We start from the raw sequence: 19,842 nt of genomic DNA, 5'->3' as shown, positions 1-19,842 counted from the left end.
TGCTAATCCCCGGCAACGGCGCCAAAATTTGATGTGAAAATTAACTTAACACACAAATTAAACCCTATTTGTGACAATTGTAGTAATGATGTAAGTAGGGATCGTTCTAACCGGGGATTAACTAGGGGTGCTAATCTAATACAAATCGACTTAGAAACACAAAAACTAAACTTAAAGACTCTAATTAGACTACTAAGATTCAAAACAGATTTGAAACACTCAAATCTGCCCAAAACTGACTAAAACAAATTAATTGACTCAAACAGCAACTAAGACAAGATTTGGACGAATTTGACAAAACTTATGACTCAAAATACTTAAAAACACCAAAGAGGACAGATTATGAAGACTCAAACTTAACAAAATATGGGGGAATTGTGTTTGGACGAATTTGAACTAAATGCACAGATTGTAAATTAAAACAGATTGTGAACTAAATGTGATGAATCAATGGGTGATGGAATGGCTAAGGGGTTCTTCTCCACACATGAAATTTATGCAACGTAATCGATTTCCAGTTATCACTTCATTAAGTTATGAACCTCGACACTCCAAGTTAATTAGGTCCGCTTAAATTAACTTTCAGATTTCCCTAGAATCATTGAATTGGATGAATATGCATCGCAAACAAATTATTCCTAACAAGTTCTCTATATGAACAGCATGATAAAGATACAAGTTAGAATCATTAAGTTCTTTGGAAATCATAAGCATCGACAAGGCAATTGTAACTATGAAAAGCATGATACTCCTGCCATGAATCTACTTAACACGATCGTGACTAGCGATCTTCACTACTTGCGAATATAAATTCATAACGATTAGGTGTAACAAACTTATATTCTAGCACCAAATTCCAGCATGCAAATCAAGCGTGCACTCTCAATCAACATACAAGAATAAGTTTTGAATTAAACGGTTAAGCAAATTGTATTCACGACTTATGCAACGATAACTGGAAGTAATCAACTTATTTCACATAAACATGGTTTTGAATACACCCTTAGCCAAAACGAATTTAGCCAATCATACTCAATGAAAAACAAAGATTACAAGAAGTAGACATTGAAATATAAGATAGAATACACCTAAAATTGTTCAACAACTCAGATTGAAGAGCCAAACAATTTTCATGAACTGTCTCCTTCTCTTCTCCTTGCGGCAGATTGGGGGAGGATGATTTCTGGGGGGTTTTTGTGATGTAGAATGGATTATGGATGGTGTAGGGGCACGGCAAGGCTTGGGGGTAGTGTATGGGTGTTGTGTGGAAGGTGTGGAGATGAAGAATGGTGGTGGAAATCGGCAGAGATGGAGGAGGACTGGTTTCTGAGGTTGTGGATGGGTTTTGACGAATTTGGGAGAGTGTGTGGCTGAATGGAGATGTTTGTGGCTGCACAAACATGTTTATTTAAAGGGATTAGGAAATTAAAAACCCTAGACTAATTAGGTAATCAGGAATTAAGTTTAAAGCTTCTAGAATTAAGGAAACAAATCAGAAAATTAAAGGAAATAGCAAGGGAAATTCGGCTAGGGTTAAAAACACAAAAGGAAAGTGTTTTAAAGCCTAGAATCAGGAAATAAGAAAGAGGAAATACCAAGGGGGGTGCGGCAAGGGTTCAAAAGGTGCAAGAAATGTGTATTTGATGTCCTAGAATGCTTAGGAAGTCTTCATAATTGCTGGAACTTTTAGGGACAATTAGGAAAAAATCAAACCAAAGTAGGAATCCTTGTTCTTCTAGGAATCCTCATGTGATTAGGAATCCATCTTCAATTAGGAATCCTTCGTTGATTAGGAATCCTTCGTCGATTAGGAATCCTCCTTCATGTAAGCACTTTCCTACTTCAACTAGGAAACCTTGTTCAAGTAGGAATCATCATCTTCAAGTCTTCAAATTCGTCCAAACCTTGGCTCCAATTATGTGATAATCATTCCAAGCCCAATTTTGCTCCAAAAAGTTCCAAAATGCATCTTCTTGCATCCTTTGGCCTTAAAACCTGAAAACACATAAAACTAGCTTAAAAGACTACTTTAACTAAGAAAACACCATGGAAATGCATAAGAACTAGCTAACTAAGGCGCATAAATATGCTCCTATCAGTAATCAACTTATTTCACATATATAATCATGGTTTTGAATACACCCTTAGCCAAAACGAATTTAGCCAATCATACTTAAAGCAAAACAAAGATTACATGAATTAGACATTGAAATATACGATAGAATACACCTAAAATTGTTCAACAACTCAAAATGAAGAGCCAAACAATTGAGTGAATCTGTCCCTTTTCCTTGCTTGCGGCAGATTGGGGTTTGGTGGTTTCTGGGCTGTTTCGATGATGAAGAATGGATGTTGGGGGGATGTAGAAGCACGGCAAGGGGTGTAGGGTGAGTGTGGAAGAGTGTTTGATGGTTAGAGGGTGGTGGAGAACTCGGCAAAGAGGGTGGAAGAAGGTGGACCGGCTGTTGTATTTTCTGGGCGCTAGAATGGTGTTTTTGGGGTGTTTTGCTGCCTAGGTTGTGTATGGACAAATTTCTGTGATGGATCATGAATGGCTGCCTAGGTTATGTGTCTATTTAAAAGGGAATTCAGGAATTAAAACCCTAGGTTAATTAGGTAATCAAAATTTAAGTCAAAAGCTTCTAGAAATAAGGAAACAAATCAGAAAACTAAGGGAGAATAGGCTAGAGGATTCGGCATTAACTTAAAATAGATTAGGCAAGTGTTTCAATGCAATGAATCAGGATGTAACTCTCTTCCTTGCACGGCAAGGTAGAGGAATGGGCAAGGTGATATGCGGCTGTGATGTAGGAAAGGTTTAGTGTCCTAAAAAGAAAGGGAAAGGGGACTCATGGCAAGGAAAGGGAAGGAAAGGGTATGTGAGGTGCGGCACTACCTTGAATGGTGCAAGGAATCTTTGTTTTATGTCCTAAAGTGCATATGATGTCCTCAAAGTGGCTGGAACATAAGTGCTTTTAGGATTAGGAAAGGTTAAACCAAAATAGGAAACCTTGGCTTAACTTTCCTACTTCAATTAGGAATCCTTATTGGATTAGGAATCTTCATTCTTCTAGGAATCCTCATGTGATTAGGACTCCATCTTCAATTAGGAATCCTTATTTCTTCAAGTCTTCAATTCACCCATTCCTTTTGCTCCAAAAGCTCCAAATTACATCATTTTGCACACTTTGGCCTAAGAATCTAAAAACACACAAAAGTGACTTTAAACACTAAAATAACTAAAGAAACACAACGTAAAAGCACGAGAACAAGCCAATTAAGTCGCATAAATATGCTCCTACCAAATTCCCCCACACTTAACTTTTGCTAGTCCTCGAGCAAAACAAAGAAATAAAACGAAACGAACAAATAAAACACAATCTAAACCTTCCAACGTTTGCCTCAGGGATTTCCAATGCACATGACATGTTAAAAATCATCATCCCCACAGATTTGAATCATCTTTACACTTAAGCACATACTTAATCATAGTCACCACTTACTTGTTCACAATTAATCGATTAAAACAATGTTTTGAATGTAGTAACATGCCTTAGTGAATTTACTCAATTCCTTACAAGATATGCACTCAATTTTCACTCAGATTTTCTAACTACACACCCTATACTAGTTATATGTGGGAAGATTGAAGTAGATATGAAAACGAACGCTCACATATATGTATCACAAAGAAAGCAATTTCTGGAGTTAATAAACATGTTTAAATATGATCTCATGAATGGAATGCTACTACTTAGACGCGAGAACCAGTGACACCATATGCTCATACCAAATTCAAACTCCACAAATTGAAACACATAACACTCAAGATTGAAGTAAAGGGTTGTAACGGGGCTTGGGGTGTTGGCTAACAAATGAAGGATAGGGAAAACAAACGTTCTTAGATTGCAGAAATCACTTTTAGACATAAGGGGAAGATTTAAACAACTCTTAGGGTCAAATTCAACTTTTTGGACCCTTTCTTCAACAAACAATACTTTAGAACTCTTTTTTACATCTTTTCAACTCTTTTTTTTTTTCATACTTTTCACACTTTTCTTTTTTTTCTTTCTTGCTACCCATGCCTATGGCACACTAACTCACATGAGAAACACTTCCCCCACACTTGTTTTTTGCCAAACATTAATCAAAAGGAATTCAATTTGAATCATGCTTTACTATGCTTTAAGAACAAGGGTAAGGATGGTCCTAATCTAGGCTAGGTGAGGGTAGTGTGGGTTAACAAAGAAAAGGCTAAACAAGGCTCAATGGGGTTAAAACCTACAAAACATAATGACATAGGGGATTCACGGCTTTTTGGTTATGGTGGTGGTCACTACACAACTTTATCTTGAATATGTGTTATGCAAATCAATAACATGCTTTGAATGAAATGGGCATGAGTTCTAGCATTTGGAACTAAGTGATGAAACGCCTTCTAAGTAGCAACCAAGCAAGGAATAATGAGATCATGCAACGACTTAGAAAACAATAATGCACAGATTATAACTCTCCAAATAAACGTTTAGGCTCAATTCTCACAAGGTTGTAGCGTTTGGTTGAGTTCCTTCCTTCAAGCATGTTACAAAAACTAATTTTTATCCTTTGTGATTGCATGTAAATTAATAAGCTATAACCATAACCAAGCATAAGCAAAGAGTAATTCAAACTTTCATCATGTTAATAAGTTTCTTTAACAGCCATGTAATTATCAACCGAATCCTCATCATTGTGTTGGAAGGTACCCTAGACACAAACACACAAAAACGACTCAAAACACTCTTTTTAGGTTTTTCAAAACATTTTTTTTCAAATGTTTTTGTGATATTCGGAGTTATATGTCAACACACACCAAAACTGCTTAAAAACACTTAAAAACAGCAAAGAACAAGTCTTTAAGTAATGGGTGATAAAATCCCACGAATTTGCATCAAAAATACTTAGTTACCCCCCCCCCCACACTTAAATCAAACATTGTCCTCAATGTTTCAAGCATAAAATCACACCAAACAAAAGTAAACAAACAAACAGCAACTTAACAAATAAACTGGCAGATTCAAAACAATCAACAAAGAGATGGGTTTTAGGAACGCAAATCTGGAATTGGAGTGATTCCTAGGGCTTCCTTTGTTGTATGCATGGGTTGCCTCCCACGTAGCGCTTTCTTTTACGTCTTGCAGCCGGACGATGCCACATTGATCAACCTTCATGGGAACCCACGTCATAGTGGGTTGTCTCCTCCACATCATGTTCTACAAAGTTGTCGTAGTAAGGCTTCAAGCGATGCCCATTCACATTGAACTCTTGACCTATTTTGAAACTACGAACTTAGACTGCACCATGAGGAAAAACATTAGTAATAACAAAGGGTCCAATCCAACGTGAACGTAACTTACCCGGAAATAGACGAAGACGAGAATTAAACAACAACACTTTTTGTCCAACAGAAAAGGACTTGGTGCGAATCATCTGGTCATGAAAGGCCTTCGTCTTTTCCTTGTAAAGTCGAGCATTCTCGTAAGCTTCATTCCTTATTTCCTCAAGTTCATTCAATTGAAGCTTACGATGAATTCCCGCCTCATCTACATCCATGTTGAACTTCCTCACGGCCCAATGAGCCTTGTGCTCCAACTCCACAGGTAAGTGACATGGTTTGCCATACACAAGCCGAAAGAGGGACATTCCTATGGGTGTTTTGTAGGCGGTCCTATAAGCCCACAATGCATCTTCTAACCTCAAGCTCCAATCTTTTCTTGTTGGCCCAACTGTCTTCTCAAGAATCTGTTTTATCTCCCGATTCGACACCTCGGCTTGCCCGCTTGTTTGAGGATGATAGGGTGTCGAAACCCTATGTGTAACGTTGTACTTCTTGAGCAGTGCCTCGATTGTGCGATTACAAAATTGTGAACCTCCATCACTTATAAGGACTCGAGGCATTCCAAACCTAGCAAAAATGTTAGACTTCACAAAATCTGCAACCACTTTGGAATCATTAGTCCGGGTGGCTTTTGCTTCCACCCATTTGGAAACATAATCCACCGCCAACAAGATATAGAGAAAACCATGTGATGAAGGAAAAGGACCCATAAAATCAATGCCCCACACATCAAATATTTCAACAGAAAGTATAGGGTTTTGTGGCATTTGATCCTAAACACTTATATTACCCATTCGTTGACAACGATCACATGTAAGGCAAAATGTCCTAGCATCCCTAAAAATGGTTGGCCAATAAAACCCACATTCTAAGACTTTAAGGGCAGTGCGTTGGGTGCCAAAATGTCCCCCACATGCGTACGAATGACAAAATGATAAAATAGATTGAAACTCATATTCATTCACACAACGGCGTACAATCTGATCGGGACAAAATTTCCAAAGGTATGGATCATCCCAAACATAAAACCTAGCATCCTTTTTAATTTTATCACGTTGATTCCTATTAAGTGTGCTAGGGGTATGTTTAGACACCAAAAAGTTCACTAAATCTGCATACCAAGGCTCACTTACTTGGATAGACATTAATTGCTCATCGGGGAAAGTTTCAGAAATTGGCAATGCTTCCTCATGCACCATTCGACTTAGGTGGTCAGCCACCACATTCTCCACGCCCTTCTTATCCCGAATCTCATTGTCAAACTCTTGTAGAAGCAACATCCATCGAATTAGTCTAGGCTTGGCCTCCTTTTTCGTGAGCAAATACTTGAGAGCTGCATGATCAGTAAAAATAATAACTTTAGTACCAAGTAAGTATGATCAGAACTTATCTAATGCAAATACCACAGCAAGTAATTCTTTTTCAGTGGTTGAGTAATTTAATTGAGCATCATTTAGTGTCCGAGATGCATAATAAATAACATGAGGTTGTTTGTTCTTTCGCTGCCCCAAAACAGCACCAATCGCATAGTCCGAAGCATCGCACATCAACTCGAATGGAAGGCTCCAATCTGGAGGTGTGATAATGGGAGCCGAAGTAAGAGCTTCCTTTAAGTGCTTGAATGCCGTGGAGCATGCATCATCAAACTCGAAAACCACCTCTTTTTGAAGCAATCGGCATAGTGGTTGTGCAATCTTGGAGAAATCCTTTATGAAACGCCTATAAAAACCTGCGTGACCAAGAAACGAACGAACCTCTCTAACCGAAGTTGGAGAGGGTAAGTGACGAACAAGGTCTACCTTAGATTTATCCACTTCAATGCCTTTTTCAGAAATAATATGTCCTAGAACAATACCTTGCTTAACCATGAAGTGACATTTTTCCCAATTAAGCACAAGATTCATTTCAACACAACGTTTCAAAATTAAGGTCAGATTATTCAAGCAATGATCGAATGAATTACTAAACACGCTAAAATCATCCATGAATATCTCAATAATCTTCTCCACATAATCAGAAAATATACTCACCATGCATCGTTGAAATGTCGCAGGGGCATTGCACAAACCAAATGGCATGCGCCTATATGCAAAGGTGCCAAAGGGGCACGTGAAGGTTGTCTTTTCTTGGTCCTCCGGAGCTATCACAATTTGGTTATATCCAGAATATCCATCAAGAAAGCAATAAAATTTATAACCGGCTAACTTTTCTAACATTTGGTCTAGGAATGGCAATGGAAAGTGATCCTTCCTTGTCATGGCATTTAACTTCCTGTAATCAATACAAACACGCCAACCGGTCACAACACGAGTGGGTACAAGCTCTTGTTCTTCATTCTTCACCACCTTGACTCCGGACTTCTTTGGAACAACCTGCACGGGTGACACCCAACGACTATCAGAAATAGGATATATAACACCACAATCAAGCAATTTTATAACCTCCTTTTTTACTACTTTCAACATGGGTGGATTAAGGCGACGTTGAGCCTCCCGAGATGGCTTGGCTCCCTCCTCCAAAAGGATGCGATGCATGCACGTGGTGGGACTAATGCCTTTGATATCTGCCAAGGTCTATCCAATGGCAGATTTGTGCTCCTTTAACACCCTTATCAACTTGTCTTCTTCTTGGGCCGTGAGTGAGCTAGATATGATGACGGGTAGTGTCTGATCTTCTCCCAAGAAAACATACTTCAAGTGACTAGGTAATGGCTTTAACTCAAGTGTAGGTGGCTGCACAATGGATGGAAGTAACTTGTTAGCCAAAACCGAATCTAAAATTGAGAGTGGAGACTTACCAGATTGTGAGGGCAATGACTCGAGGGCCGCGACCATTTCAAACACTTCACCACAAGGGGACACGGCAATATGGTCAGATTCCATGCCGTGGGTTGCGAGAATTCCCCCACACTTATTTCTTGCTCCTATGCCGTGCACTAAGGCTATTTCAAGTGCATCGTCGTTCATTCGATCCAAATGTACCTGTGCCAAAGAATCAACAATGTCAATAGCAAAACAAGAATGGTCCTCAATTGGATATTTAATGGTTTCAGAAAGATTAAAACGAATAATGTCCCCATCAAACTCCATGTTAATGTTCCTGTAAACACGTCTATCTTTGTTCTTGCTGTTTTCATGAATGGTCGGCCTAGCAAGATTGGCAATGATGGAGCATGGCTCGAAGCCTCTATTTTTAAGACATAAAAATCTGCAGGAAAGATAAGATGATTGACCTGCACTAAAACATCCTCAAGGACTCCCTTGGGATAAGCGTTAAAACGATCGGCCAATTGGATTATAACGCCATCTTGTTTTAACTCACCAAGGTTCATTGATGCATAAATGGAATATGGCATAACATTAATAGAAGCACCTAAATCTAACATGCATTGTTCAAATCTAGTGTTTCCAATTATGCATGGGATAGTAAAACTCCCTAGATCCTTACACTTTTGAGGTAACTTTCGTTGCAAAACCGCGGATACATTTTCACTTACTTTCACAACTTCTTTGTTTGAAATTCTTTTCCTAGTTGTGCATAACTCTTTTAAAAACTTTGCATACCTGGGCACTTGCTTAATAGCATCAAGTAAAGGAATGTTTACTTGGACTTTTCGAAAGGTATCCAAAATGTCCTTTTCGCTTTCTTCCTTCTTCGATTGTGCAAATCTGCGAGGGAAAGGAACATTGGGCATATTAGTGTTCGAAATCACAACATTTGGGACAATCTTACCTGAGGTGGACGGAGGAGAGGTCTTAGATGGCTGCGACATGGATGGTGCTACCCTTGCCGTGGGGTAAGCTTGCTCCTCTTCTTCGATTTGTATCTTTTCATCTTCCTTGTTTCTCACTTTTTTTCCACTTCTTAGTGTGATAGGTTTTGTAGATTCGAAACCACCCTTGGGATTGACCACCGTAGTGCTTGGTAACTTACCATTTTCACGGAATTGTCCCAAAAATTCGGCCATTTGGCCCATTTGCTTCTTTAGCTCATTAACCTCTTTTGCTTGGTTCTGCATTCCCTGCGCCATTGTGGTTAGTAACTGATATGTTTTATCATCATTCATAGACGTACCTGGGTTGGTTTGGGATGATTGTGCTTAAGGAGGTGGTTGTGGTGCCATTGGCCTTGGAAAGAAACCCGGGGGTTGTCGGAATCCACTTTGTTGGGCATATTGTGGTGCATCTCTCCATCTGAAATTGGGGTGGTCACGCCATCCCTGATTTTATGTATTGGAGAAAGGATCACCCCTTGGTTGGTTTTGATTCCCATAACCCACAGCATTGGCAGATTCCCACCCTTCATTCTCAATTAATTGGCATTGATCAGATTGGTGTCCTTGAATGGAGCATACACCACAGATTGTAGTTCCTTGCATTTTGGGGCCTTCAACAAACTGCAATAACATAGACGTAAGGTTAGCCATTTGGGATTGTAACTCAGAAATAGAACTTACCTCATTGACATGATGTGGCCGTGGGGTATCTCTTTGCCCAACACCTTCATATTGTTGTGCATTGAGTGCTCGATTAGCAATGAGAGTTTTGGCATCCCTAGGTGTCTTGTCCACTAGAGCTATTCCCGCGGATGCATCCAACATTTGCCGCTCAAGTGGTAAAAGACCTTCGTAAAAATATTGAAGAAGTAGCTCTTCCTTCATTTGGTGATGTGGACATGAAGCAACAAGAGTTTTAAAACGTTCATAATAAGTTGGAAAAGATTCACCTTGGCTTTGCTGAATTCCACTAATCTTCTTGCGAAGAAGAATGACTCGTGATGTCGGAAAGAACTTCTCTAAGAAGGCTCGCTTCATACTTTCCCATGATGTGACGATTCCGGGAGCCAACTCATACAACCAATCCTTGGCCTTCTCCAACAAAGAAAAGGGAAACGCCTTCATCTTTAATATGTTGTTGTCCACGTTCACCGGTGTCATACTTGAGCATAATACTTCGAACTCCTTTAAATGCTTATTGGGGTCCTCCATTGATAACCCATGGAACTTGGGTATATGATGTAGCAAACTTGACTTCAACTCAAATTCATCGGTCTTCTCAGGGGCTGCCCTAGGGTATTGGATGCAAAGAAAGGCTGCATTGGCCAAACTCGAGGCAGAAAGCTCCTTGATGGTTCGATTATCTGCTGCCATGGTTGGTACTTCCTCTTCAAACCTTGTGTGGCCTCCTCTTCAACCTCAACTTCTTGCTCTTCTAATTCAGGTTCGGGACTATGAGGATTAGAATCTTGAAATTTCTTTTTCCTTCTCAAAGTCCTATCAAAATCACTATCAAAGTCGAAGATATGCTCACGAACAGGTTGTGAGCTACGGGTCATAAACTAGTACCTGCACACAAGAGCAAACAAAGTTAGTAACCAACTTAATAGACTCGGCACAAGTAAGGAAATAAGGTGCCTATACACGGCACAAAAATAAAACACACACACGGTGCAAAATTTAAAAACAAAACAGAAAACTGAACAATTTAAACAAGACTCAAGACAAGGGATTAGCAACTTTGCTAATCCCCGGCAACGGCACCAAAATTTGATGTAAAAATTATGTTGACACACAAATTAAACCCTATTTGTGACAATTGTAGTATTGATGTAAGTAAGGATCGTTCTAACCGGGGATTAACTAGGGGTGCTAATCTAATATAAATTGATTTAAAAACACAAAAACTAAACTTAAAGACTCTAACAAGACTACTATGACTCAAAACAGATTTGAAACACTCAAAACTGCCTAAAACAATCAAATTGACTCAAAAAGAAACTAGAACTTGATTTGGACGAATTTGAAAGTGTTTATGACTCCAAATGCTTAAAAACACAAAATAAAACAGAATTGAATGACTAAGACTCAACAAAATATGGGGGGATTATGTTTGGATGAATTTAAATTAAATGGGCAGATTGTAAAGAAAACAAATTGTAGACAAAATTGTGATGAATTAATGGATGATGGAATAGCTAAGGGGTTCTCCTCCACACATGAAATATATGCAACGTAAATCAATTTCCAGTTATCAATTTAATAAGTTATGAACCTCGACACTCCAAGTTAATTAGGTCCGCTTAAATTAACCTTCAGATTTCCCTAGAATCATTGAATTGGATGAATATGCATGGCAAACAAATTATTCCTAACAAGTTCTTTATATGAACAGCATGATAAAGACACAAGTTAGAATCATTATGTTCTTTGGAAATAATAAACATCGACAAGGCATTTGTAACTATGAAAAGCATGATACTCTTGCCAGGAATCTACTTAACATGATCGTGACTAGCGACCTTCACTACTTGCGAATATAAATTCATAACGATTAGGTGAAACAAACTTATATCCTAGCACCAAATTCAAGCATGCAAATTAAGCGTGCACTCTCAATCAACATACAAGAATAAGTTCTAAATCAAACGGTTAAGTAAATTGTATTCACGACTTATGCAACGATAACTGGAAGTAATCAACTTATTTCACATATATAATCATGGTTTTTGATAAGAGCATATTTATGCGCCTTAGTTAGCTAGTTCTTATGCATTTATGTTGTGTTTTCTTAGTTAAGTTAGTCTTTTAAGCTATTTTCATGTGTTTTCAGGTTTTAAGGATAAAGTAAGCAAAAAGATGCAAATTGGAGCATTTTGGAGCAAAATTGAGCTAGAATGGAGCTCATGCATGTGGAGCACAAAGAATGGACGAATTTGAAGGATTGAAGAAGCTAGGAATGCGTTTCAAAGTTGAAGAATTGAAGATGCAAAGTTTCCTAATTGAAGTAGGAAAGTGCTTAATTGAAGATGAAATCCTAGTCAACAAAGGATTCCTAGTTGAAGAATGATTCCTAAGTGAAGTTGGATTTCTAGAAGATTGAAGTTTCCTACTCAAACAAGGTTTCCTACTTGAAGAAGGGAGGTTAAAGCCAAAGAATCAGCTCAAGTGAAGAAACCTTATCCAAAACATTATCCATAACCTTATCCTATCCTATCTTATCCTAATCCTCATTTACCTATAATTCAGCTACAAAAGGGATTTCTTTTCCTATTTGGAGACTTAAAACCTGATTTCTAGAAGGCCTTATCCCTTGTCCTACAAAAGTGACGCCCCAAATCTTTCTAGAACTTCTAGAAACCTGATTATTCCTTTCCCCCTTGGTTTCTAAAAGCCTTAGCCTTTTCCTTCAAGGATTGATCACTCATATATTTCATGCATTTATACCATCCATTTCTAAAGTTTTTGTGATGTTTTTATGTTAAAATTGTAGCAATTTACCTTACCTTGTGTTAATGTACAGTTAAATTTGTTTTAGGATTAATTTCAAACAAAATGGACTGACAAAGAAAATAAAAGACAAGAGAGAAGAAATAATGGATTGATGCATGAATAATTAAAGGAAAAGAAGAATAATAAAAAGGGAGAGAGAAGTGCTGGACGACAAGAATAACAGAAAAGAAATAATAAGAAAGAGCAGTGGAGGGCAAGCTGGCAGAAACAAAACAAAAGAAAATAAAAGGCAGAGAAAATGGAAGGCAAAAGACGTAAAAGAAATAAAATAAGAGAATAGTGGGAAGGAAGTGGGTACACACTGACAAAGAAAATAAAAGAAGAAGAGACTGACAGCAAGCGGAAGAAAAAGGGCAGAGAGAGAGGCAGAGACACGGGAAGCTGCCCAAGGCAGCGCAGAAAAGGAGGGCACAGGGCAGTGTGCGGAAAAATAGAAAAAGGCAGAACAGAAGAAGGGCAGAGTGGGAAGAGGGAGCAGAGGCGCAGCAGGGCGCAGAGAGAGAGGAGAGACTGACACGGCAGAAGAAGGAGAGAGGCAGTGCACTGTGCAGAGAAAGAAAAACCAGAAAAAAAAAGAGGCAGGGGGGAGACTGACGAAGGAAAGAAGAAGAAGCTTCACTCTATTTTTCTTGGTTTTATCTTCTCAAACTCATGTTTTACTTTTGGTTTAATTTGTTAATAATGTGTAACTAAATTTATTTTGGCTAGAGGTTAATTCAAAGCCATGAATATATTTGTAATATGAATTGATTACCTTCAGTTGTGATTTCTGAGTTGTGATTTAATTTGCTTAACTGCTTGATTGATAACTAATTTGTGTATGTTGGTTGAGAGTGCACGCTTAATTTTCATGCATGAATTTGATGCTAGAATATAAATGAATTTCACCTAATCGTTATGAATTTATATTCACAAGTAGTGAAGGTTGTTATCCACAATCGTGTTAAGTGAATTCTAGGCTGGATTAACATGCGTATTCCATAGTTATGAATGCCTAGTCAATGTTTATGATTTCCGTTGAACTTAATGATCTTTGTTGAATGTCTCTATCATGCGTATCCCATAGTTAGGGACTTTGATGAGGAATAATTTGGTTGTAATGCGTATTCCATTCAATCCAATGAATCTAGGGAAATCTAAGAGTTAATTTAAGCGGACCTAATTAACTTGGAACATTGTCATTCACAATTTATTGAAAGAACAACTGAAAATCAATTTAGGTTGCATATGTGTCATGTGTGGAGAAGAACCCTCTAGCTAGTCCGTCACCTATCCTTTCACCTTAATTTCATGCTTTTGTCAATTCTGTAATTTATTTAAGTTTAATTTACTTCTTGTCAAAACCAAACCCCCCCATTATTAAATTATATTATTTAGTTAGTTTTCATTGTTGTTAGTCTTTTAATTCAATTTCTGTCCATTTCAGTTCCTAGTGTCTAATTTGATTGTTTTCATTATTTTGAGTCATTCTAAGTGTGTTTCGAGTTATTAGAGTTTTTAGCCTAGTTTTGTGTCCTTGAGTCTTATTTAATATTTTTAATAGATTAGCAATCCCTCCTAATCCCCGGCCTAGAACGATACCCTACTTACATCTATACTACAATTGTCAAAAAGAGGGTTTAATTTGTGTGTCAAGTAATTCTCACATCAAGGATTGTGTGTTATTATCCTATACAAATTAGGCCTTTAAATCCTTTTCCTTTGCTACATAGGGGCTGCGAATTTCAGCCTATAAATACCATCCTTTGCTGCACCATTTAGTCACCACCCTCTACCATATTTTCACTACACCATTCACCCAAACATCCCTCTTGTGCCGTGAGTTTGCAAAGGAGAAGGAATGAGACTCTTGGAGCCGTGCATGCCATTCAAGGAACTTGGATTGTTGGAGCGTTTCTAGGTGTTTTCTATCTTTATGTCAATGTTTAAATTTATTTATCTTTGTTTATTTGCAAACATGAGGAACTAATTTCTTTATAGTTAGAGGGGAATTCAAAGCCATGATCATATGTTTTATATGACTTGATTTCCTCCAGTTATGATTTCATAAATCGTGAATGTGGTTTACTTATCTATTTGATTGATAACATGTTTATGTATGTTGATTGAGGGTCGACACTTAGTTTGCATGCATGAATTTGATGCTAGAGTATAAGGGAATTTCACCTAATCGTTATTAACTTATATTCATAAGTAGTAAAAGTCGCTAGTCACGATTGTGTTAAGTAAATCCTTGGCAAGAGTAACATGCGTATTCCATAGTTATGAATGTCTCGTCAATGCTTATGATTTCCATTGAACTTAATGATCTTTGATATGTGTCTCTATCATGCGTATTCCATAGTTAGGGTCCTAGATAATAATAATTTGGTTGTAATGCGTATTCCATTCAATTCAATGAATCTAGGGAAATCTGAGAATTAATTGGTGCAATCTAGTTAATTTGGGGCATTGTCATTCATAGTTTGTTGAAAGAGTAACTGGAAATCGAGTCGTATGCATATGTTTCATGTGTGGAGAAGGAACCCTCTAACTAGCCTTTCACCATTCTATTTCATCAATTTCGTGAGTCTTTAAGTTTGTTTACAAAGTTTATGTTTTAAAAGTTCAATTTCGTCAAAACCAAACCCCTTGCTTTTAAGTCTTGTTTTTAGAGTCAAAACCTGTTTTCTTTTGGTCTTTTGAGTCTTTTAAGTTCTATTTTCGTCCAAATCACTTATTAGGTCTAGAATTGAGTCTTTTTTATTGTTTCTTGCTGTTTTGAGTGTTTTGAGTTAGTTTTGAGTCTATAGAGTCTACTTTAGTGTTTTTGAGTCTTATTTGTGTTGATTAGCATCCCTAGTTAATCCCCGGTCTAGAACGATCCCTACTTGCTTAAATACTACAATTGTCATCAATAGGGTTTAATTTGTGTGTCAACTTAATTTTCACATCAGTTTTGAATACACCCTTAGCCAAAACAAATTTAGCCAATCATACTTAAAGCAAAACAAAGATTACATGAATTAGACATTGAAATATAAGATAGAATACACCTAAAATTGTTCAACAACTCAGAATGAAGAGCCAAACAATTGAGTGAATCTGTCCCTTTTCCTTGCTTGCGGCAGATTGGGGTTTGGTGGTTTCTGGGCTGTTTCGATGATGAAGAATGGATTTGGGGGGGGGGTGTAGAAGCACGGCAAGGGGTGTAGGGTGAGTGTGGAAGAGTGTTTGATGGTTGGAGGGTGGTGGAGAACTCGGCAAAGAGGGTGGAAGAAGGTGGAGCGGCTGTTGTATTTTCTGGGTGCTAGAATGGTGTTTTTAGGGTGTTTTGCTGTCTAGGTTGTGTATGGACGAATTTCTGTGATGGATCATGAATGGCTGCCTAGGTTATGTGTCTATTTAAAAGGGAATTCAGGAATTAAAACCCTAGGTTAATTAGGTAAACAAAATTTAAGTCAAAAGCTTCTAGAAATAAGGAAACAAATCAGAAAACTAAGGGAGAATAGGCTAGAGGATTTGGCATTAACTTAAAATAGATTAGGCAAGTGTTTCAATGCAATGAATCAGGATGTAACTCTCTTCCTTGCACGGCAAGGTAGAGGAATGGGCAAGGTGATATGCGGCTGTGATGTAGGAAAGGTTTAGTGTCCTAAAAAGAAAGGGAAAGGGAACTTACGGCAAGGAAAGGGAAGGAAAGGGTATGTGAGGTGCGGCACTACCTTGAATGGTGCAAGGAATCTTTGTTTTATGTCCTAAAGTGCATATGAGGTTCTCAAAGTGGCTGGAACATAAGTGCTTTTAGGATTAGGAAAGGTTAAACCAAAATAGGAAACCTTGGCTTAACTTTCCTACTTCAATTAGGAATCCTTATTGGATTAGGAATCTTCATTCTTCTAGGAATCCTCATGTGATTAGGACTCCATCTTCAATTAGGAATCCTTATTTCTTCAAGTCTTCAATTCACCCATTCCTTTTGCTCCAAAAGCTCCAAATTACTTCATTTTGCACACTTTGGCCTAAGAATCTGAAAACACACAAAAGTGACTTTAAACACTAAAATAACTAAAGAAACACAACGTAAAAGCACGAGAACAAGCCAATTAAGTCGCATAAATATGCTCCTATCGATTCTCCGCATTCTCTACAACCATCACTCCAGATTTCTTGGGCACACATTGGATAGGTGAAACCCAACGGCTATCAGAGATGGGATAAATCACACCACAATCAAGGAGCTTGATTATCTCCTTTTTCACAACTTCCATCATCGGAAGGTTAAGACGGCGTTGAGCCTCTCTAGTTGGTTTGGCCCCCTCCTCAAGAAATATGTGATGCATACATGTTGTAGGACTTATACCTTTGATATCGGCCAAGGTCCATCTTAGGGTAGATTTGAACTCCTTCAACACAGGCACTAATTTCTCCTCCTCTTGTGCCTTGAGGGATGAGGAGATGATGGCAGGTAAGGTCTCGTTTTCTGATAGGAGCATATTTATGCGCCTTAGTTTAGCTTGTTCTTATGCATTTGTAGTGTTTTTCCTTAGTAAAGTAGTCTTTTAACCTAGTTTTATGTGTTTTCAGGTTCTAAGGGAAAAATATGAAAAATGATGCATTTTGGAGCCTTTTGGAGCAAAGTTGAGCTTGGAATGGAAGTCATATGCTTGGAGCCAAGAGGATGGACGAAATTGAAGATTTGAAGATGATGTTTCCTACTTGAACAAGGTTTCCTAGTCGAAGTAGGAAAGCGCCTAAGTGAAGATGGAATCCTAGTTGAATTAGGATTCCTAGTCAAAATGGGTTTCCTAGTTGAATTAGGATTCCTTGAAGATGAAGTTTCCTACTCAAACAAGGTTTCCTACTCGAAGTAGGAAAGTTGAATCCAAATGGCATCAAGTTTCAGCAACAAAGAAGATTTCCAAGTCCAAGAAGGAAAGGTTTCCAAGATGAAGTAGGAGAAGAATTCCAAGTCAAGGGAGGATTGAGACATGTTTTCCTAATGCTAGAAGGACTCCTAGGTGTTGTAGGACACAAATAAGAAGTTCTAGAAGAATTCCCATCCTTGCCGTGAGTTTCTACATTTCCTATCAGTTTTGGGGCTTTCTAGAAGCCCTATCCCTAATCCCTACATTGGTGCCGCACCCTAGCTTCTAGATGCCCTAGTTCCTTGCCTTGCAAGGCATTCTAGAAGGCCTATCCATGTCCCATAAATCCTGCCGCACCCCTTCTCCTTATCCCTGAGGATTTCTGATTGTTTAGACCTATTTCCTTGTGGATTTGGGTTATCCAAGTCCATATCTGATTACCCTAGGGTTTAAGTGCCTATATATATTCCTATTAACCCCTAAATCAGATCACCACTCACCACAATTCACAATTCATTCCAGAAATTCGTCCAACCCTCTCCTCACTCTTGCCGCACCCACCAAACACCATTCCCCCTAGTTCTAAGTCTTGCCGCACCATCCCCATCCCCTAAACACTACTACATCCATCCATAACCATGTATCCATACACCTAAGGTCCTAAACCTGTCCCTAGACCCTTTGCCGCACCAAGGAGGAGGAGAAGGAAGCTCGGAAGTTCATGCCATTCAAGTTCGCGTCGCTGGAATTTCTAGGTGTTTCTTTTCCTTTGATTTCAATGTTTAAATTCAATTCTCTTTGTTTTGTGCATATGAGGAACTAAACCCTCCCTTGGCTAGGGGGGATTCGAAATACATGTTTATGCTTGCGATATGATTTGATTACTTCTAATTGCTTTTCATAAGTTGTGAATTCAATTTACTTATCTATGTGAATTACATTGATTTGTGTGTGTTGGTTGAGAGTGCACGCTTAATTATCATGCATAAATTGAATGCTAGGATATAAGGAAATTTCACCTAATCGTTATGGACTTATATTCACAAGTAGTAAAGGTTGATGATCTCAATCGCGTTAAGTAAATTCTTGGCATAAGTTTCATGCAATCATAGTAACAAGTGCTTCGTCAATGCTTATGGTTTTCATAGAACTTAATGATTCTTGCTTGTATCTCTATTATGCAATCATGTAGGGGACTTGTGGGGAATGTTTTGGGTTGTCGTATGCAATCATCCAATTCAATAACGTTAGGAAAATCTGAAGGTTAATTTAAGCGGAACTAATTAACTTGGGGCATTGAGAATTCATGGTTTATTGAAAAGCAATTGGAAATCGTTTTGTATGCAAGTGTAACATGTGTGGAGATGAACCCCTTAGCTAGCCTTCCATTCACCCATTTAAATCAAATTCGTTTTTACAATCTGTTCTAATTTACATAGTTTGTTTTGTTTTAAATTCGTCCAAAACCAATCCCCCTTTGTTTTAAAGTGTCAAATTAGTTAGTAAGTGTTTTACTTTGTGTTTTTAAGTGTTTTGATTCAAGTTAAAACCCAAATTCGTCAAATTTGGTGTTGAGTGTCCAAAACTGCCCAGATTGTGTTTTTAAGGCAGTTTTGAGTGTTTTGGTGCTGTTTTGAGTCTTTTGGTTTGTTTTGGTGTTTTAAAGTTTAGTTTTGCATTCTTTGAGTCTATTTTAGTGTTTTAAACTTGTTTTTACGTATTTGAGTCAATTCCAATTGATTTTGCAATCCCTCCTAATCCCCGGTCTAGAACGATCCCTACTTACATACATTGCTATAATTGATAAAAAGAGGGTTAATTTGTGTGTCAACATAATTTTCACATCATTTTCCCCCAAGAAAATGTACTTCAAATGGCTTGGTAGGGGTTTGAGATCAAGGGTGGGTGCCTGAACAATGGATGGAAGCAACTTGTTAGGTAAGGACTCAAGGGCAGCAACCAACTCAATAATTTCCTCACTATGAGGCACGGCATGGCCTGGTTCATGTATGTCGTGGGTTACACTAGAATCTGCCCCCTTGGTTTTGAATTCCATGCCTCTTGTAATGACTTTTTCAAGCGCATCGTCATTCAAATCTTCGAGATATCCCTGCGCCAAAGAGTCAATTATGTCAATAGAGAAACATGAATGGTCCTCACTAGGGTAATTAATGGAATCAGAAAGATTAAAATTAACAACTTCCCCATCAAATTCCATGGACAAAGTTCCACTATACACGTCAATCTTCGTCCGGGCCATTTTCATGAATGGCCTTCCAAGAAGGATGGGCAGCGAAGGAGCATGGTCCGATTCATCCATTTCAAGGACA

This window comes from Malus domestica, chromosome 11 (assembly GCF_042453785.1).
Source record: "Malus domestica chromosome 11, GDT2T_hap1".
Classification (NCBI taxonomy): Eukaryota; Viridiplantae; Streptophyta; class Magnoliopsida; order Rosales; family Rosaceae; genus Malus; species Malus domestica.
The sequence above is the reverse complement of the archived record's forward strand: the minus strand, read 5'-3'. Positions refer to the sequence as shown.